This window comes from Pan troglodytes, chromosome 5 (assembly GCF_028858775.2).
Source record: "Pan troglodytes isolate AG18354 chromosome 5, NHGRI_mPanTro3-v2.0_pri, whole genome shotgun sequence".
In the NCBI taxonomy this organism is placed as follows: Eukaryota; Metazoa; Chordata; class Mammalia; order Primates; family Hominidae; genus Pan; species Pan troglodytes.
This window is the reverse complement of record NC_072403.2, coordinates 83,209,910-83,228,748: the sequence shown is the minus strand read 5'-3', so window position 1 is coordinate 83,228,748 and position 18,839 is coordinate 83,209,910. Positions and strand designations below refer to the sequence as shown.

Here is an 18,839-nt window from a genome sequence, read left to right as displayed (position 1 = left end):
AGATTAGCCCCTACGGCCAGAGTGGCCAGAGAACAGGTGTGTGAGGTGTGTAAGGAACAAAGCAGGCCAGGGCATTTGATTTAAGGTTTTTGGATATTGGTTTATTTTTCAAAAACCAATCTTTAGCCTCTTTCATCAAAAGCAACCCTGTTTTCATTATTTCTGGTAGTTCTTTTTGTTGGTTTTATTATTTCTTGGTAAAGTAACAGATAGGAAGTAGATGACGGACCTGGCTGCATGTGTCAGGTGCCTTTGCAGCCTTTTCCAGGCCACTGGAGCATTGCTAATACACCAAAGCAATAACGTATTGCATTTCATGGAACCTAAGAATCATTTATTCTCAGATGCATCTTATTTCAGAGATATTTAAATGTAAAAACTTGTACATTCTAGAATTCATGCATTATGGTTTGCTGAAAGAGAATGTTTAACATTTTTACAGAACTAATTTATTCCTAAGAAATAGTTTACAATTCAAAGGCCAACTCTAAACTCATAACTGATACTGAGTATTTTCACAGCTTAAAGACTTTTTTTTTTTACCAATTGCACTAAAGTTGTTAATAAAGCAAAGGTAAAAGGTCCATAGAATGTATGAGTGTTGAATTCGTGCATAATAACATATCATGGAGCTAAGTTGAAATTAATATAAGAATTCAGTTAATCATCATTTGCATAAATTCAGCCTGTAGACTAAAAATAGGGCCATATTTAAATTTTAAAAATAATGACGCATTCAAATATAATGTTTAGAGTTCTTATTTGGATAATTCAGCAGCATTTAGACCATATTTTGATTTAAAAAATAGTATAAATACTATGAGATATAGACATATTTGACTTCAAAAAAGAAAAGAAAGAAGAAATTTTGCCCCTACCCTCCAAAATTATTGCTTATTTTCCCTGAATAAAAATAGATATGTATTCCACAATCTTTTTTTCCCAATTATTATATTGAGTATGTATTCCTATTTTATTTAGTATTTATTCTTGATCCTTGAAATTTATCTGTTCTGAAGCATTACAAGTAATGGAATAAAAAAGGGATGAGTAAACACACTGGACTCTCCCCTGGCTCAGAAGGGCACTTGTCATTAAATCTGTAGCCAAGGAATATGTGATTCTTAATGGGTTTCCTCCAGCCTTCCTTGGAGTTTCTGCCTTCTCTTTATCTTATAAAAGGACCCCAAGGGCAGTTGGCAGGGATGGGTTTCCTCCAGGCTCCTCTGAGTGCAGATGATTCTGAGGATACATCAGAACCAGAAGTCCTGCTGTCACTGGGCCTTGGGACATGCCACAGGGGATACCGGTAGATGCATTTGGCACTTTATCCTAAAACCTAATTGCAGTCTCAGTGCACCAGAGGAACCAAATCATGTTCCTGCCCAAAGAAAAGTCCAGGCTGCTTAAGCCTAAACCAACCCCAGACTCTGGTCTGGCCTTCTATGAGATGGGTGTGCTGTTTTGGGGATGGGTAAAGACTAATTCCTTATAGACTGTCAGCAACTTCATCAGGAGAGAACTGAGGTATGGCTATAGGTGTCAGGGAGAAATACAATTAATCCAGATGCCCATCTCTTCAAAGATAGGGGACATCCTATCAAGCAACAATTGTTTCTTCCAGGCTTCATAGCTTACAATTACCTTTAGAAGTGTGCCTGGAGAATAGATTTGCCTTAATTCAAAACTTTTCTTTCGTGGCCAATCATCTGTTGTACCCAGTTTCCAAGTCAGCCCTAATGATCTTCACTTCCTGATATTCAGTCCCCTCCCATATTGAATGCGGGTCCTATGTGACCAGTAAAATGTGGCAGATGTAACGGCATGTAACTTCTAAGGCTAGGTCATAAAAGGCATCACAGCTTCCACCTTGGGATTGCTTACTCTAGGGGAAGCCAGTTGCCATGTCATGAGGACACTCAAGCAGGCCTGTGGAGAGGCTCACAAGGAGAGGGACAGAGCTCCCCTGCCAACAGACAGCACTAACTTGCTGACAGTGAGAGTAAGCCACTTCAGAAGAGGATCCTCCCTCCAGCCCCAGTCAAGCCTTCAGATTCCTGCAGTTCTAACTGACATCTGCCTGCAACCACATCAATGGCCCCTCCCTTCCATCACTTAAGCAGTGTGAGCTATCCAGCCTAGCTCTTCCTAGATTCCTGACCAACAGAAAAAGTGAGAGAAAATAAATGATTATTGTTTTAACCCACTATATTAGTCCATTTTCATGCTGCTGATAAAGACATACCTGAGACTGGGTAATTTATAAAGAAAAACAGGTTTAGTGGACTCACAGTTCCACGTGGCTGGTGAGACTTCACAATCATGGTGGAAGGCAAAAGGCACATCTTACATGGCAGCAGACAAGAGAGAATGAGAGCTAAGTAAAAGGTCAAACCCCTTATAAAACCATCAGATCTCATGAGACTTATTCACTACCATGAGAACAGTATGGGGAAACCACTCCCTAATTCAATTATCTCCCACCAGATCCCTCGCACAACACGTGGGAATTGTGGGAGCTACAATTCAAGATGAGATTTGGGTGGAGACACAGCCCAAGCATATCAGCCACTGTATTTTGAAATGATTTATCACAAATCATTGGAGTAACTAGAACATCATAATTGTGTCGTTAGTCACCAATTGTATTTATTCCACAAACTTTTATCGAACACCTGTTATATGTCAGACCCTTTTTTAGGCTGGGATACAAAGAACTACAACATACAGTTGTTGCTCTCAATCCTTGGGAACACAGATGAGTAAATATGAATGACAGTACAAGATCCCATGAACAAAATGCTGTAAGAACACAACAAAAGAGGAATGATTTTCTTTCCTTTGTCAATAAAATAAGTTATTTATTTTTTCAATAAAAATGTACTTAGTGCTTTCTAGGAGCCAATCGCTGTGATCTGTGATAGATGCTGATAAAAATATGGTGAATGAGACGCAAACCTTTTCCCAAGGTCAATGTCAAAAGCTGAGGAGATACCATTTAGAAAAAAGCTAAAATGAGGCCTTCAAATTTTGCATATTGTGACCTTAGTGAGAGCAATTTCTGTAAAATGGTGAAAATAGATAAAAAATTTGAATAGGAAGAGGAGGAAGAGGCTGCTGGTATAGAACATATTATTTTTTCAAGAATGTTAGTGACAAAAAGGAGAAAAGAGAAAGGTCAAGAACTTGGTTCTCCTGCTTACCTTCCATAAGCTCAGCTGATTCATCACCAGTGACTTTCTTCCCTTCCTCACTGGAGCTGGAGATACAGGTGACACAACAACGCTGACCTAAAATAGGCTCAGGGCACTGGCAGGACCCTGAGAGTGAATGCCTCCTTAAATTTTGCACCCTAACCATCTTACTCACTTCACTCTAGTCCCAGCCCTGCAGGTAAGGGATTGCTTCTTGATGTTAAAATGAGCTTTAGACAAGATAGAAACAACTGTTACAAGCTTCATCGCTGCTTAAAGACAATGACATGATGCATTAATGTAGAAAACTAACGTTCAATAACTACTGATGATAGTAGACATTCCCAAGGATAAGCATGTATAAGCAGAGTGGGTTAATTGGAGAGACTGGCTGGCTCCTCCCACCTCTAACTGGGTGGCATTCCCCACGGGGAATTGAGCAGGGTAGAGAGGCTGCCTTCGGACTTGAGGATGCTCACTCACACTAACCTGCTCTGGGGCTGAGCTCTCAAGAGACTAGCCTGTAAAACCAGAATGCCAATCTTAATTCACAATGGCAACTGTAACTAGTAAGCCTAGTGCATGCCAGTGTCTGCCCACCCAGCTTGGTGAGCCTGAAATCAGAACAGGAGATGCTATGGGATTTAACTGTTAAAAGATCTTAAGGTCCCAAAGTCTGCAGCCTCCTTTTGTGTATGATGGGGGGCATAGCAGTGTACCCTCTACCCTAGAAAATGTTCTATTGGGCACACTGTGCCTCTTAGATGCTGCCTTTTCTGAGGATACATAAATGATTAAACTACTTGAGTGGATGATTCAGGGAGGATATTCTAAATGTATAACAACCCATACGTCATGGGCTCCAGTCAAGCAGAATGCCAGCAGGAGGGGGCACTGCTGGAGGCTCTCTTTTTAACCTGAATCCATTTAATGCTGAATCAAAATTTAGTTCTCAGAGGAAAACCATATTTCCCAGTTCTTAAAGACACCCCATTGTTACCTCAACTATTACCTCTAATAAAAAATTACCAAATTGTAATGGCATTGATATTTTTTCTTTCTCAGAACCTTTTATAAGAAGTGATATATATTAGGTTCTTCTTAAATTCTTTCTAATAAATTAGATGAATGAACAAACAATGGGAGTATTCTAATTAGAATTTGCATTTCCATAAATGGCTAATAATAGTGGAATATCTTTTCATATAGTTATCTATTTGTCCATCTGTATATTTCCCCTGGTAAAAATGTTGCTTCAGATCTTTTGTTCATTTTGAAAATTGCATTGTTTCCTTATTGTTCAATGTTGAGAGTTCTTTGTGTGTTCTATATACAAGTCTTCTTTTGGAGGGACACATGATTTGCTAATATTTTCTCCCAACCTATAGCATGTCTTTTCATTCTCTCAATAGTATCATTTGCAGAGCAAAAGTTTTAAATTTTGATAAAAAATAAATTTATGACTTTTCAAAAATTGTATGGATGATGTGTTGTTTTCACATCTAAGAACTCTTTGCCTAACACGAGATGTCCATGAGAAGATCAGCCTACTGAGAACAGGCCTTCATAAACTTGAATGAGAGATAAAGACAGACCAGCAAAGCCAAGCTCCCATCTTAACAAGGGGTGTGGTCTTCTCAGTACTCTCTCTCCCTCAGCTGTAGTTAGGGCCCTGTAGATATTCTAGTGCCTCACCCAGGATGGGGTGACCAACTCCTCCCAGCTTGTCAGGGACTCTTCCAGTTTTAGCTCTGAAAGTCTCATGTCAGTCCTGGATAAACAAACTAGGAGTAGAGAGTGTTTTCTGTTCCTCAGCTGCAATGGGTTTTCCCCAGAGTCCTAAGGGTGGCAGTGCTGACTACCCTCCTCTTAGGTGAAAGCTTTTGTTCTTCGGAAGAGATAAAGGAGAAGGTCCTGGTGGGGGATTCTTGCTCCTTTCGGCAGAGGCTGCTATTCTGCTTTCTCAGTGTGTTCCTGGTGGGGCTCCTGGAGAAGAGCTTGCAAGAGGGTGCAAACTCTCCTGTACCTGAAACTCCCAGGGGCTCTACATTCTCCTACCAGCCCACATGCAGCCTCTACCAATGTGTTAACTATTCTGGCTAGATTCTTTCTACCAGTGTCTGTGTCTGCCCCAGGTCAGCAAGATGTCTTATCTCTCCCTGCAGACACTTCTCATTCCTTAGATTTTGGGCTAGTGGGTTTTCCTGCAACCTGTTTTCTGATGGGTTTAAGGAAAGTGATAAACTTGCAGTCTGTCTGGCAGTGGATTATCACACACAATAATGAAGTGAGGTTCTTTCAAGCTCTGTACATCTCTGAGTCAAACATTTGATTTTTAATGTGTAACTAATAAAAAATTCAACTGCACACACACAATACACACACATGCACGTAAACACACACACCCCACTATATATTCAACTCATAGCTGCCATAGGTTGATAGTATACTCGTTATTGTCTTGTATTTGTCAGAAGTTCAGATAAGAGCAGGCAGGATTGGTTATAGTTTCAGTGAACTATCCTGAAGAAGTATCATTTCCATTTCTCTTCTATGTGCAATCTAGGAATGTTGTGGAAGTTTCTTTTGCATTTAGAATGTCAGCCACCATATTGACATTCTGTCTCTCTGCACATTTGGCCCTCGCTTTCCTTTACAAATTGGATTTGTATTGTTTACTTAGATTTATTCTTGTTGCAGTCTATTAATTTAATAAATATATATTGGGTGTTTACAGAGAGTAAGTTATATTAGAGATACAAAGTACATGTTGAATTCTTATGGAAAGTCCCAATATTTTAAGAGTTTGGGGCTCAAACGTGTCTTGTAAGTTGATGTCTTGTTATTTTCAACTCTGTAGATGTCTCTGTGTTAGGAAAACTTGGATAAGCAGGTCCATAGAAATTCCTCTGCTAGCCCTGTCTCCTGGAATTTCTACATAATGGCATATCCTCAGGTAGGTACAGATTCTCTTTACAATCTATGTCTTCATTGAATGATTAACAGAAAATTTTAAACTAACTATTTGATGGACATTATACTTATACTTGCTCTATTAATTAATAGCTATTATAACCACTATGGTAACTAGTATCTCTTTTATTACCTAGTACTATCTAATGGTTACTTCTGTCTCATAATTATCTTTAACTCATAAATATTACAAATATCATTTGTTACATTTCTGTAGATGCTCAAAAAATGTTTATTGAATTATATTGAGCTTTGCATCCCTTATCTTAATATCAATATATTTTCAAAGAAAACCTCTGTTAAAAAGGGAACTATAACACTCTTAACTGCTGTAATTTTTATTAAATACATTCATTAATATTAGTTTAACGGTTGTTTTTAATAGCAAAACATTCTAAGCAAACTAAATAATAATAGGAATGTTTTTTGCCACTCAAGTTTTTGTCATTTTAAACCCTGTTCAAAAATTTTTTTAATTAAAATACCATAAAAGTAATGTATTGGTATACAATTCTATGTGTTTTTTTTTAATTTTATTATTATTATACTTTAAGTTTTAGGGTACCTGTGCACAACGTGCACGTTGTTACATGTGTATACATGTGCCATGTTGGTGTGCTGCACCCATTAACTCGTCATTTAGCATTAGGTATCTCTCCTAATGCTATCCCTCCCCCCTCCCCCCACCCCACAACAGTCCCCAGTGTGTGATGTTCCCCTTCCTGTGTCCATGTGTTCTCATTGTTCAATTCCCACCTATGAGTGAGAACATTCAGTGTTTGGTTTTTTGTCCTTGCGATAGTTTGCTGAGAATGATGGTTTCCAGTTTCATCCATGTCCCTACAAAGGACATGAACTCATCATTTTTTATGGCTGCATAGTATTCCATGGTGTATATGTGCCACATTTTCTTAATCCAGTCTATCGTTGTTGGACATTTAGGTTGGTTCCAAGTCTTTGCTATTCTGAATAGTGCCGCTATAAACATACGTGTGCATGTGTCTTTCTAGCAGCATGATTTATAATCCTTTGGGTATATACCCAGTAATGGGATGGCTGGGTCAAATGGTATTTCTAGTTCTAGATCCCTGAGGAGTTGCCACACTGACTTCCACAATGGTTGAACTAGTTTACAGTCCCACCAACAGTGTAAAAGTGTTCCTATTTCTCCACATCCTCTCCAGCACCTGTTGTTTCCTGACTTTTTAATGATTGCCATTCTAATTGATGTGAGATGGTATCTCATTGTGGTTTTGATTTGCATTTCTCTGATGGCCAGTGATGATGAGCATTTTTTCATGCATTTTTTGGCTGCATAAATGTCTTCTTTTGAGAAGTGTCTGTTCATATCCTTTGCCCACTTTTTGATGGGGTTGTTTGTTTTTTTCTTGTAAATTTGTTGGAGTTCATTGTAGATTCTGGATATTAGCCCTTTGTCAGATGAGTAGGTTGCGAAAATTTTCTCCCATTTTGTAGGTTTCCTGTTCACTCTGATGGTAGTTTCTTTTGCTGTGCAGAAGCTCTTTAGTTTAATTAGATCCCATTTGTCAATTTTGGCTTTTGTTGCCATTGCTTTTGGTGTTTTAGACATGAAGTCCTTGCCCATGCCTATGTCCTGAATGGTATTGCCTAGGTTTTCTTCTAGGGCTTTTATGGTTTTAAGTCTAACATTTAAGTCTTTAATCCATCTTGAATTAATTTTTGTATAAGGTGTAAGGAAGGGATCCAGTTTCAGCTTTCTGCATATGGCTAGCCCGTTTTCCCAGCACCATTTATTAAATAGGGAATCCTTTCCCCATTGCTTGTTTTTCTCAGGTTTGTTAAAGATCAGATAGTTGTAGATATGCGGCATTATTTCTGAGGGCTCTGTTCTGTTCCATTGGTCTATATCTCTGTTTTGGTACCAGTACCATGCTGTTTTGGTTACTGTAGCCTTGTAGTATAATTTGAAGTCAGGTAGCGTGATGCCTCCAGCTTTGTTCTTTGGGCTTAGGATTGACTTGCCGATGCAGGCTCTTTTTTGGTTCCATATGAACTTTAAAGTAGTTTTTTCCAATTCTGTGAAGAAAGTCATTGGTACCTTGATGGGGATGGCATTGAATCTGTAAATTACCTTGGGCGGTATGGCCATTTTCATGATATTGATTCTTCCTACCCATGAACATGGAATGTTCTTCCATTTGTTTGTATCCTCTTTTATTTCATTGAGCAGTGGTTTGTAGTTCTCCTTGAAGAGGTGCTTCATGTCCCTTGTAAGTTGGATTCCTAGGTATTCTCTTTGAAGCAATTGTGAATGGGAGTTCACTCATGATTTGGCTCTCTGTTTGTCTGTTATTGGTGTATAAGAATGCTTCTGATTTTTGTATATTGATTTTGTATCCTGAGACTTTGCTGAAGTTGCTTATCAGCTTGAGGAGATTTTGGGCTGAGATGATGGGGTTTTCTAAATATCCAATCATGTCATCTGCAAACAGGGACAATTTGACTTCCTCTTTTCCTAATTGAATACCCTTTATTTCCTTCTCCTGCCTGATTGCCCTGGCCAGAATTTCCAACACTATGTTGAATAGGATTGGTGAGAGAGGGCACCCCTGTCTTGTGCCCGTTTTCAAAGGGAATGCTTCCAGTTTTTGCCCATTCAGTATGATATTGGCTGTGGCTTTGTCATAGATAGCTCTTATTATTTTGAGATACGTCCCATCAATACCTAATTTATTGAGAGTTTTTAGCATGAAGGGTTGTTGAATTTTGTCAAATGCCTTTTCTGCATCTATTGAGATAATCATGTGGTTTTTGTCTTTGGTTCTGTTTATATGTTGGATTACATTTATTGATTTGCATATGTTGAACCAGCCTTGCATCCCAGGGATGAAGCCCACTTGATCATGGTGGATAAGCTTTTTGATGTGCTGCTGGATTCAGTTTGCTAGTATTTTATTGAGGATTTTTGCATCGATGTTCATCAAGGACATTGGCCTAAAATTCTCTTTTTTGGTTGTGTCTCTGCCCGGCTTTGGTATCAGGATGATGCTGGCCTCATAAAATGAGTTAGGGAGGATTCCCTCTTTTTCTATTGATTGGAATAGTTTCAGAAAGAATGGTACCAGCTCCTCTTTGTACCTCTGGTAGAATTCAGCTGTGAATCCATCTGGTCCTGGACTTTTTTTGGCTGGTAAGCTGTTGATTATTGCCTCAATTTCAGAACCTGTTATTGGTCTATTCAGAGATTCAGCATCTTCCTGGTTTAGTCTTGGGAGGATGTATGTGTTGAGGAATTTATCCATTTCTTCTAGATTTTCTACTTTATTTGTGTAGAGGTGTTTATAGTATTCTCTGATGGTAGTTTCTATTTTCTGTGGGATCGGTGGTGATATCCCCTTTATCTTTTTGTATTGTGTCTATTTGATTCTTCTCTCTTTTCTTCTTTATTAGTCTGGCTAGCAGTCTATCAATTTTGTTGATCTTTTCAAAAAACCAGCTCCTGGATTCATTAATTTTTTGAAGGGTTTTTTGTGTCTCTATTTCCTGCAGTTCTGCTCTGATCTTAGTTATTTCTTGCCTTCTGCTTGCTTTTGAATGTGTTTGCTCTTGCTTTTCTAGTTCTTTTAATTGTGATGTTAGGGTGTCAATTTCAGATCTTTCCTGCTTTCTCTTGTGGGCATTTAGTGCTATAAATTTCCCTCTACACACTACTTTGAATGTGTCCCAGAGATTCTGGTATGTTGTGTCTTTGTTCTCGTTGGTTTCAAAGAACTTCTTTATTTCTGCCTTCATTTCATTATTTACCCAGTAGTCATTCAGGAGCAGGTTGTTCAGTTTCCATGTAGTTGAGCGGTTTTGAGTGAGTTTCTTAATCCTGAGTTCTAGTTTGATTTCACTGCAGTCTGAGAGACAGTTTGTTATAATTTCTGATCTTTTACATTTGCTGAGGAGTGCTTTACTTCCAACTATGTGGTCAATTTTGGAGTAGGTGTGATGTGGTGGTGAAAAGAATGTATATTCTGTTGATTTGGGGTAGAGAGTTCTGTAGATGTCTATTAGGTCTGCTTGGTACAGAGCTGAGTTCAATTCCTGGGTATCCTTGTTAACTTTCTGTCTCATGAATCTGTCTAATGTTGACAGTGGGATGTTAAAGTCTCCCATTGTTATTGTGTGGGAGTCTAAGTCTCTTTGTAGGTCACTCAGGACTTGCTTTATGAATCTGGGTGCTCCTGTATTGGGTGCGTATATATTTAGGATAGTTAGCTCTTCTTGTTGAATTGATCCCTTTACCATTATGTAATGGCCTTCTTTGTCTCTTTTGATCTTTGTTGGTTTAAAGTCTGTTTTATCAGAGACTAGGATTGCAACCCCTGCCTTTTTTTGTTTTCCATTTGCTTGGTAGATCTTCCTCCATCCCTTTATTTTGAGCCTATGTGTGTCTCTGCACATGAGATGGGTTTCCTGAATACAGCACACTGATGGGTCTTGACTCTTTATCCAATTTGCCAGTCTGTGTCTTTTAATTGGAGCATTTAGCCCATTTACATTTAAAATTAATATCTTTATGTGTGAAGTTGATCCTGTCATTATGATGTTAGCTGGTTATTTTGCTCGTTAGTTGATGCAGTTTCTTCCTAGCCTTGATGGTCTCTGCAATTTGGCATGTTTTTGCAGTGGCTGGTACCGGTTGTTCCTTTCCATGTTTAGTGCTTCCTTCAGGAGCTCTTTTAGGGCAGGCCTGGTGGTGACAAAATCTCTCAGCATTTGCTTGTCTGTAAAGCATTTTATTTCTCCCTCACTTATGAAGCTTAGTTTGGCGGAATATGAGATTCTGGGTTGAAAATTCTTTTCTTTAAGAATGTTGAATATTGGTCCCCACTCTCTTCTGGCTTGTAGAGTTTCTGCCGAGAAATCAGCTGTTAGTCTGATGGGCTTCCCTTTGTGGGTAACACGACATTTCTCTCTGGCTGCCCTTAACATTTTTTCCTTCATTTCAACTTTGGTGAATCTGACAATTATGTGTCTTGGAGTTCCTCTTCTTGAGGAGTATCTTTGTGGCGTTCTTTGTATTTCCTGAATTTGAATGTTGGCCTGCCTTGCTAGATTGGGGAAGTTCTCCTGGATAATATCCTGCAGAGTGTTTTCCAACTTGGTTCCATTCTCCCCGTCACTTTCAGGTACACCAATCAGACGTAGATTTGGTCTTTTCACATAGTCCCATATTTCTTGGAGGCTTTGTTCATTTCTTTTTATTCTTTTTTCTCTAAACTTCTCTTCTCGCTTCATTTCATTCATTTCATCTTCCATCACTGATACCCTTTCTTCCAGTTGAGCACATCGGCTACTGAGGCTTCTGCATTCGACACGTAGCTCTTGTGCCTTGGTTTTCAGCTCCATCAGGTCCTTTAAGGACTTCTCTGCATTGGTTATTCTAGTTATCCATTCATCTAATTTTTTTCAAAGCTTTTAACTTCTTTGCCATTGGTTCGAATTTCCTGCTGTAACTCGTAGTAGTTTGATCGTCTGAAGCCTTCTTCTCTCAACTCATCAAAGTCATTCTCCGTCCAGCTTTGTTCCGTTGCTGGTGAGGAGCTGCATTCCTTTGGAGGAGGAGAGGTGCTCTGATTTTTAGAGTTTCCAGTTTTTCTGCTCTGTTTTTTTCCCATCTTTGTGGTTTTATCTACCTTTGGTCTTTGATAATGGTGGCGTACAGATGGGTTTTTGGTGTGGATATCCTTTCTGTTTGTTAGTTTTCCTTCTAATAGACAGGACCCTCAGCTGCAGGTCTGTTGGAGTTTGCTAGAGGTCCACTCCAGACCCTGTTTGCCTGGGTATCAGCAGCGGTGTCTGCATAACAGCAGATATTGGTGAACCGCAGATGCTGCTGCCTGATCGTTCCTCTGGAAGTTTTGTCTCAGAGGAGTACCTGGCCGTGTGAGGTGTCAGTCAGCCCCTACTCGGGAGTGCCTCCCAGTTAGGCCACTTGGGGGCTAGGGACCCACTTGAGGAGGCAGCCTGCCTGTTCTCAGATCTCAAGCTGCGTGCTGGGAGAACCACTACTCTCTTCAAAGCTGTCAGAGAGGGACATTTAAGTCTGCAGAGGTTACTGCTGTTTTTTTGTTTGTCTGTGCCCTGCCCTCAGAGGTGGAGCCTACAGAGGCAGGCAGGCCTCCTTGAGCTGTGGTGGGCTCCACCCAGTTCGAGCTTCCAGGTTGCTTTGTTTACCTAATCAAACAACTAACTCGACAATGGCAAGCACCCCTCCCCCAGCCTCGCTGCTGCCTTGCGGTTTGATCTCAGACTGCTGTGCTAGCATTGAGCAAGACTCCGTGGGCATAGGACCCTCCAAGCCAGGTGCAGGATATAATCTCCTGGTGTGCCGTTTTTTAAGCCCGTTGGAAAAGCGCAGTATTAGGGTGGGAGTGACCTGATTTTCCAGGTGCCATCTGTCACGCTTTCTTTGACCAGGAAAGGGAATTCCCTGACCCCTTGCGCTTCCTGGGTGAGGCGATGCCTTGCCCTGCTTTGGCTCATGCACAGTGCGCTGCACCCACTGTCCTGCACCTACTGTCTGGCACTCCCCAGTGAGATGAACCCAGTACCTCAGTTGGAAATGCAGAAATCACCCGTCTTCTGTGTCGCTCATGCTGGTAGCCGTAGACCGGAGCTGTTCCCATTCGGCCATCTTGATTCTATGTGTTTTAACACATGTATAGCTTCATGGAACCACTGACACAATCAGGACACAGAACAGTTCCAGCATCACCAAAATTACCCTAATACTAGTTCTTTTTAGTCATCACTTCTCCCACTCCTAACCCCTGTAAGCTACTGATCTGTTCCCCCATAGCTTTACCTTTTCCAAAGTGTCATTTACACAGAGTCTTCCAGTATGTAACATTTTATGACTTTCTTCTTTCAGTCAGTATACTGCCTTCAAGATCCATTCATGTTATTTGCATATCGATAATTAGTTCCTTTTTATTCCTGAGCAGTATTCTCCTGTATGGACTACATCTTGCTTATTTATTCACCTATTGACATTGGGATAGTTTCCAAATTTTGGTGACTGTAGGTGAAGATGCTGTAATCATTTGTATGTAGGTTTTCGTCTGTGAACATATATTTTTATTTCTCTAGGCTAAATGGGATTGCTGGGTAATATGGCAAGTGTTTGTTTAACTTTATAAGAATCTGCCAGGCACAGCAGGTCACTCCTGTAATCCCAGCTACTCAGGAAGCTGAGGCAGGAGGATCTCAGGATTTGAGGCTGCAGTGAGCTATGATTGCATCACTGCACTCCAGCCTGGGCACTACAGTGAGACCCTGTCTTTAAACTAAATAAATAAATAAATATCAAAAATAAAATAAAAAACCTGCCAAACTGCTCCAGAATGTCTGTACCATTTTGGATTTCCACTAGCAATATATGACAGTTGCACTTGCTCTTCATCATTGTTAGCACTTGATATCGTCAGTTGGTTTTGTTGCTGTTGTTTCAGGTTATTTTTTGCCATTTTCCTAGTATGAAATGGTATGTAGTGGTATCTGGGGCAGACACAGCAAGACACTGGTAGAAAGAACCCAGCCAGAATAGTTAATGAATTGGTAGAGGCTGCATGTGGGCTGCTAGGAGAATGTGGAGCCCCTGAGGGCTTCGGGTACAGGAGAGTTTGCACTCTCTTGCAAGCTCTTCTCCAGGAGCCCTACCAGGAGCACACTGAGAAAGCAGAATAGCAGCCTCTGCTGAAAGGAGCAAGAACCCCCCACCAGGACCTTCTCCTTCATCTCTACTGTGGAACAAAAGCCTTCACCTAAGAGGAGGAGGGTAGCCAGCGCTGCCACCCTCAGGACCCTGGGGAAAACCCATTGCAGTTGAGGAACAGAAAGCACTCTCTACTCCTAGTTTGTTTGTCCAGGACTGACATGGGACTTTCAGAGCTAAAACTGGAAAAGTCCCTGACAAGCTGGGAGGATTTGGTCACCCCATCCTGGGTGCCACACTAGAACGTCTACAGGGCCCTAAACTACAGCTGAGGGAGAGAGAGGAGTACTGAGAAGACCACATCCCCATACACAGTGCTGCCTAAGATAGGGCTTAATAGGACAGAGAGCTCCTCCTCCCCATCACCAGGCTCGCAAGTGGAGTAGCAAGTCACAGTGGGATGTTGCTGGAAGAGGCCCAAGAGTGTGGGCACAGATCATTTCTGAGGTACAGTGCAAAGGGAAGATCTAAAGCTGAAGGTGGAGCAGAATTGAAAAAAACTACAGGCAAACCAGCCCCCAACTGAACCACAAAGGGTCACCAAAGGAATTTGATGCTTGTGGTGCCCTAAGGGTAACCACTACAGTGGAGGAAGAGAATTAAACTCAGCCCAACTCCTAACTCAGACTCACACTCTAGAATCCTAGCAGAAGGACAGACAGGTGTATGCATTTTCAGGCATAAAATCTATTTTCCTCATCTCTGCTGTCCTTAACAAGGTGTCTGGCTTTCAACAAAAAATTACAAGTCATACAAAAAAGTGATAAAGAAAACAACAACACACTGTCAAAAATAAAGCAGTCAACAGAACCAGACCCCAGATATGACAGAGATGTTAGAACTATCTGACAGGAAATTGAAAATAACTATGAGTAATATGATATAGCTCTAGTGGAAAAGGAGAACAACATGCCAGATCAGATGGGTGATTTCAGGAGAAATGGAAACTATAAGGATCAATCAAACTGAAATGCAAAAAGTGAAAATCACAGCAACAGAAGTGAAGAATGCCTTCAATGGGCACATCAGAAGATGTAACAAAGAATCAGTGAACTTGAGCATCAGTTTATAGCAATCACCCAAACTGAAAAACAAAGAGGGAAAAAAATTCAAAGCTTCCTACGTATTCACCCAAGAGAAGTGAAAACTGATGTTCACACAAAAACCTGTACATGAGTGTTTAGCATACTTTATTCATAATCACCCCAAACTGTGTGGCCCAGATATATTTCGACCAGTGAACAGATAAACAAACCATGATACAGCCACACAATGGAATGCTACTCTGCAGTAAAAAGGAATGAACTATTGATGCTTGCAAGCATATCGATTAATCTCAAATATATTTTGCCAAGTGAAAGTAGACAGACCCATATTATTCCATGTATGTACCTTCCTGGAAAAGACAAAAATTGCGACAGAATATGGATGAGTGGTTGCCAAAGATTGCAGGTGCGGGTAGTGGTTGTCTACAAAGGAGCAGCACTGGGGAACTTTTGGGGTGAGAGAATTGATTCGTATCATGACTGTGCAAGTGGATACATGGCCCTAAGCATTTGTCAAAATCTGAGGAATTATACAACTCAATGAGTGGATTTTACTCTATGTAAACTAAATAAAAATATACGAAGATGTGGGGGTATCCCAAAATGGAATACAAACTATCAAATGTTACTAGTCTAACGTATGAGTGACATTACCACACTGACACAGATGGAGAACAGAACTAACCTAAGTAACTTTTAGAAGTCAGTATTTTGATAGGATTCTACTAAAATGAAAGAAAAAAACTATTGTACCTAGTTGCTATGTGCTATTTAATAAATGTGTTTCTCACAGGGGTATGAGTTAGCAATTCTGAAACTACTTGTGTATACTAACATTGAAAAAAAAAAGCAATTTTATTTTAAACTCTGAGAGCCAGTTGTACATTAGAGAAAGAACAACACTGTGTTGCTGAACTAGAATTGGATTGGAACTCTGAACTCATAAATATATATACACAGACTAATGTAGATATAGACATAAATGTACGTACGTGCTGCATGGGGCAAATATACATATTTATTTATACACACACACTCACATATGTATATATGCATGTGATCTCTTTCTTATTAAAATTCATGCACCTCTTTCAAGACCAGCTCAATGCTAACCTTATCCATTAAATCTTCCATTTTGACTTCTGTAGATTCCCATTTTGCTTTATAATTCTCTTATAGCATCTGTCAGATTTGACTTGCACTTTTGTACATATCTTAGATTTTTGTACATATTTCCAAATATCAAACTCTTAAAGTTTGCTTGTTTGGATTTTATCTTTTACAACACCTTCCATGGTCTCTTAAATTGTATAGACACTCAGTAAATGTACTGAATGGGATTTAATGTTAGAGATATCTAGACACAAATCTGAACATGTAGGAATTATTACATGTCCTTGAGGTAATCAGTTATCTTCAAGCTAGACTCCTCCTTAGGGCCGTAGAAGGCCCAAAGATACTCTTCAGGGTTCAGTGCTGGGCTCTCAACATTTTCCCTTTTACTGTATCTTCAATATTATCTAGTCCCCATGGCTATGAAAACTAAATGCTGATCATCCTTGAAGGTATATATCCAGCCTTAACTTCTCCTCTGGGAAACTTGGGCATCTTCCTGATCCCCTTGCCATTTCCCTCTCCTCATTTGCCCCCAACCCACAAGGGAGGTATGTGCCAGCTCTCTTCCAGTTCTCCTCCAGTTAACCCATCACTGTCATAGTCTAAGCCAGCATCATCTCCCACCAAACTTCTGAAGGCTTCTGAACTGATCCATTGTTTTACACACTTTATTTCAACTCTTTCTTCATAAAGCAGTTAGAATGATTGTTTTTAACATCTATATCAAGTGTCAGTTTAAATTTTTGAAAATTCTTCAGTGACTCTCCATTGTACAGAATAAAATCCAGTCCCTTTATGTTTTTGTCCTCAAAGCTCTGCACACAACTGTGCTCCCAGTCATGAGCCTACAGTCAGTTCCTAAACTCAGCAGTCTCTTTCCTTCTTTAGGGCTTTTGCAAACACATTTTACTTCTGCTAGAACAGAGTTTCTCAAACTCTCTGTGGGGAAGGATCAAATCTTTTTTCCCCCAATCTATCAGAGAATTATACGTAAAAAAACCAACTATTAGAAAAAAATTTTAAAGAATGTTTTATTTTTAGATTTAACAGACATAGAGTTAGTCTTATCAAATTGCTATAAATGTTACAAATGCTTCCTCTCAGTTTCTGTACAGATCTCATTAGGGTCCAGGAACAGTTTCTGCTGAGTAACAATGTTAGAATACTCTGTGTGACTGATTTCATCTGATTCTTAAGATCTCAGCCTGTCACTTTCTCCAAGAGTCTGTCCTCACCATGCTGTCTGATGAGTTCATTCCCCTTTATGATACTGTATTTTCCATCACTGCAACCTATTTGTTTCATCCATAACACATATGTAAATTATACACATAACACACATACACACATTTCTCTGCTTACTTTATTCTCTGCCTCTCCCCCAGAAATTCCAGGTATCAGGGACTATGACCGTTTTGTTCACTAAGGTATATAGATTACAAAGTCAAACAATGTCAAACATGATTTGAGACTAATGGATCTCTCAGAGCCTTTACTATGCTAATATGAAGTGTGAAATTCCAAGAGATAGGTATAAAGTACAGAGTTTCCCAAACTCATTTGGCCTTGAACCATTTCATTAGGATATATTCTATAGAATGCATTGCAGATAATGCCCATCTAAAGAAACACCTGGAAAGTTTGAATATGTTAAAACTATTTTTACCAAGTTATAAATGTTAAGTTATACTGATATGAAAACTTAACTTGCTATGATTATTTTGTTATCGGAGAAGAAAATAGAGGACTGGAATTATGCCAGATATTTTGTGGGATAAATGTGTGTGATGCTTATTTGCCAGTTTTTCTTTCAGTTTCCTTTCTTCCCTTTCATTACGGAAAATTAAATTTCCCAAATTTCTCAGCCAAATGATTTTTGGATAGGTTATTCTAAAAAGAAGCACTGGCACGAGATTGGAAAGATGAAGGAAAATAAAATATTTATTTTGTTTATTTATTTGTAATTCTAACTGCTTCTGACAGCAATAGTAGCCTTCTGTGGTTCCAGGACTGTCCACAGTTCCAGCAGCAGAAAAACAGCAGTAAAGCCGGCAGGCTGAGCCCTCTGTGGCTTTTGGCAGCTGCAGCACAGTGACAATCGGATTGGTAGCAACCTGGTTTCAGGCCTCCAGCCATGTCTGCTGGGAGCCGCCCCCAACCCCCACCCCCGCCGCCGGGTCTTCCCTGCCCCTGGGTTCCTCCAGCCAAGCCAGGGCTGGTAGCGGCTTTCTGTAGTCACTGGCTCTGTGTTGCACACCTTTGGCCTTTTGCTCCTTCAGGCCTTCCAACACTTTTGAAACCAGTTCCTTGTATGAAATCCCTTCTGTTCGAAATACCTAGAGTGGCTTCTGCTTTTTTCTGACTGGACATTGATTGATTATGGGGCCAAGATAGGAAAAGGTGACACTGTCTCTCAGATTGCATGAGAGTAGAAAAATGTCCTCTCCTCTGTCTGATGTCAATAGGAGTCAAGAGCAAGAGAAAGACCTAGAGCAAAATGAAATAAAAAATAATGGGAACAATACCATGAAGAAAATAAGAGCCTGAGATTCTAATTTCCGTCTTTCATGGGGTGACTTTTGCACATCATTTCACTATTTTAAACCTGACTGTCTTCTACTTCATTCCTCACTTGATTGTTTCCAACACCAAAGGGCAGTTCCACTGATGACCTCTCTCAGTCCACCCAAAACTACCCTCAAATAAGCACCCTGAGTAAAGGCAGTGTGTTTGCTCTGCCCATGAAGTTGGAGCTTCAGGACA

General features: G+C 40.0%; 1 protein-coding gene across 4 annotated transcripts in view; it reads left to right on the top strand.

Moving 5' to 3' along the window:
- Positions 1–18,839, top strand: part of LOC462815 (putative uncharacterized protein encoded by LINC00472) — a 242,395-nt gene that overhangs the window by 141,880 nt on the left and 81,676 nt on the right. Inside the window, exon 4 of one of the 4 annotated variants that reach the window (XM_063813191.1) lies at positions 6,055–6,150. The exons of the other annotated variants lie outside the window; for them this stretch is intronic. The gene's annotated coding sequence lies outside the window, so the exon portion shown is untranslated. The remainder of the gene's footprint in view (positions 1–6,054; positions 6,151–18,839) is intronic. 4 annotated transcript variants of the gene reach the window in all.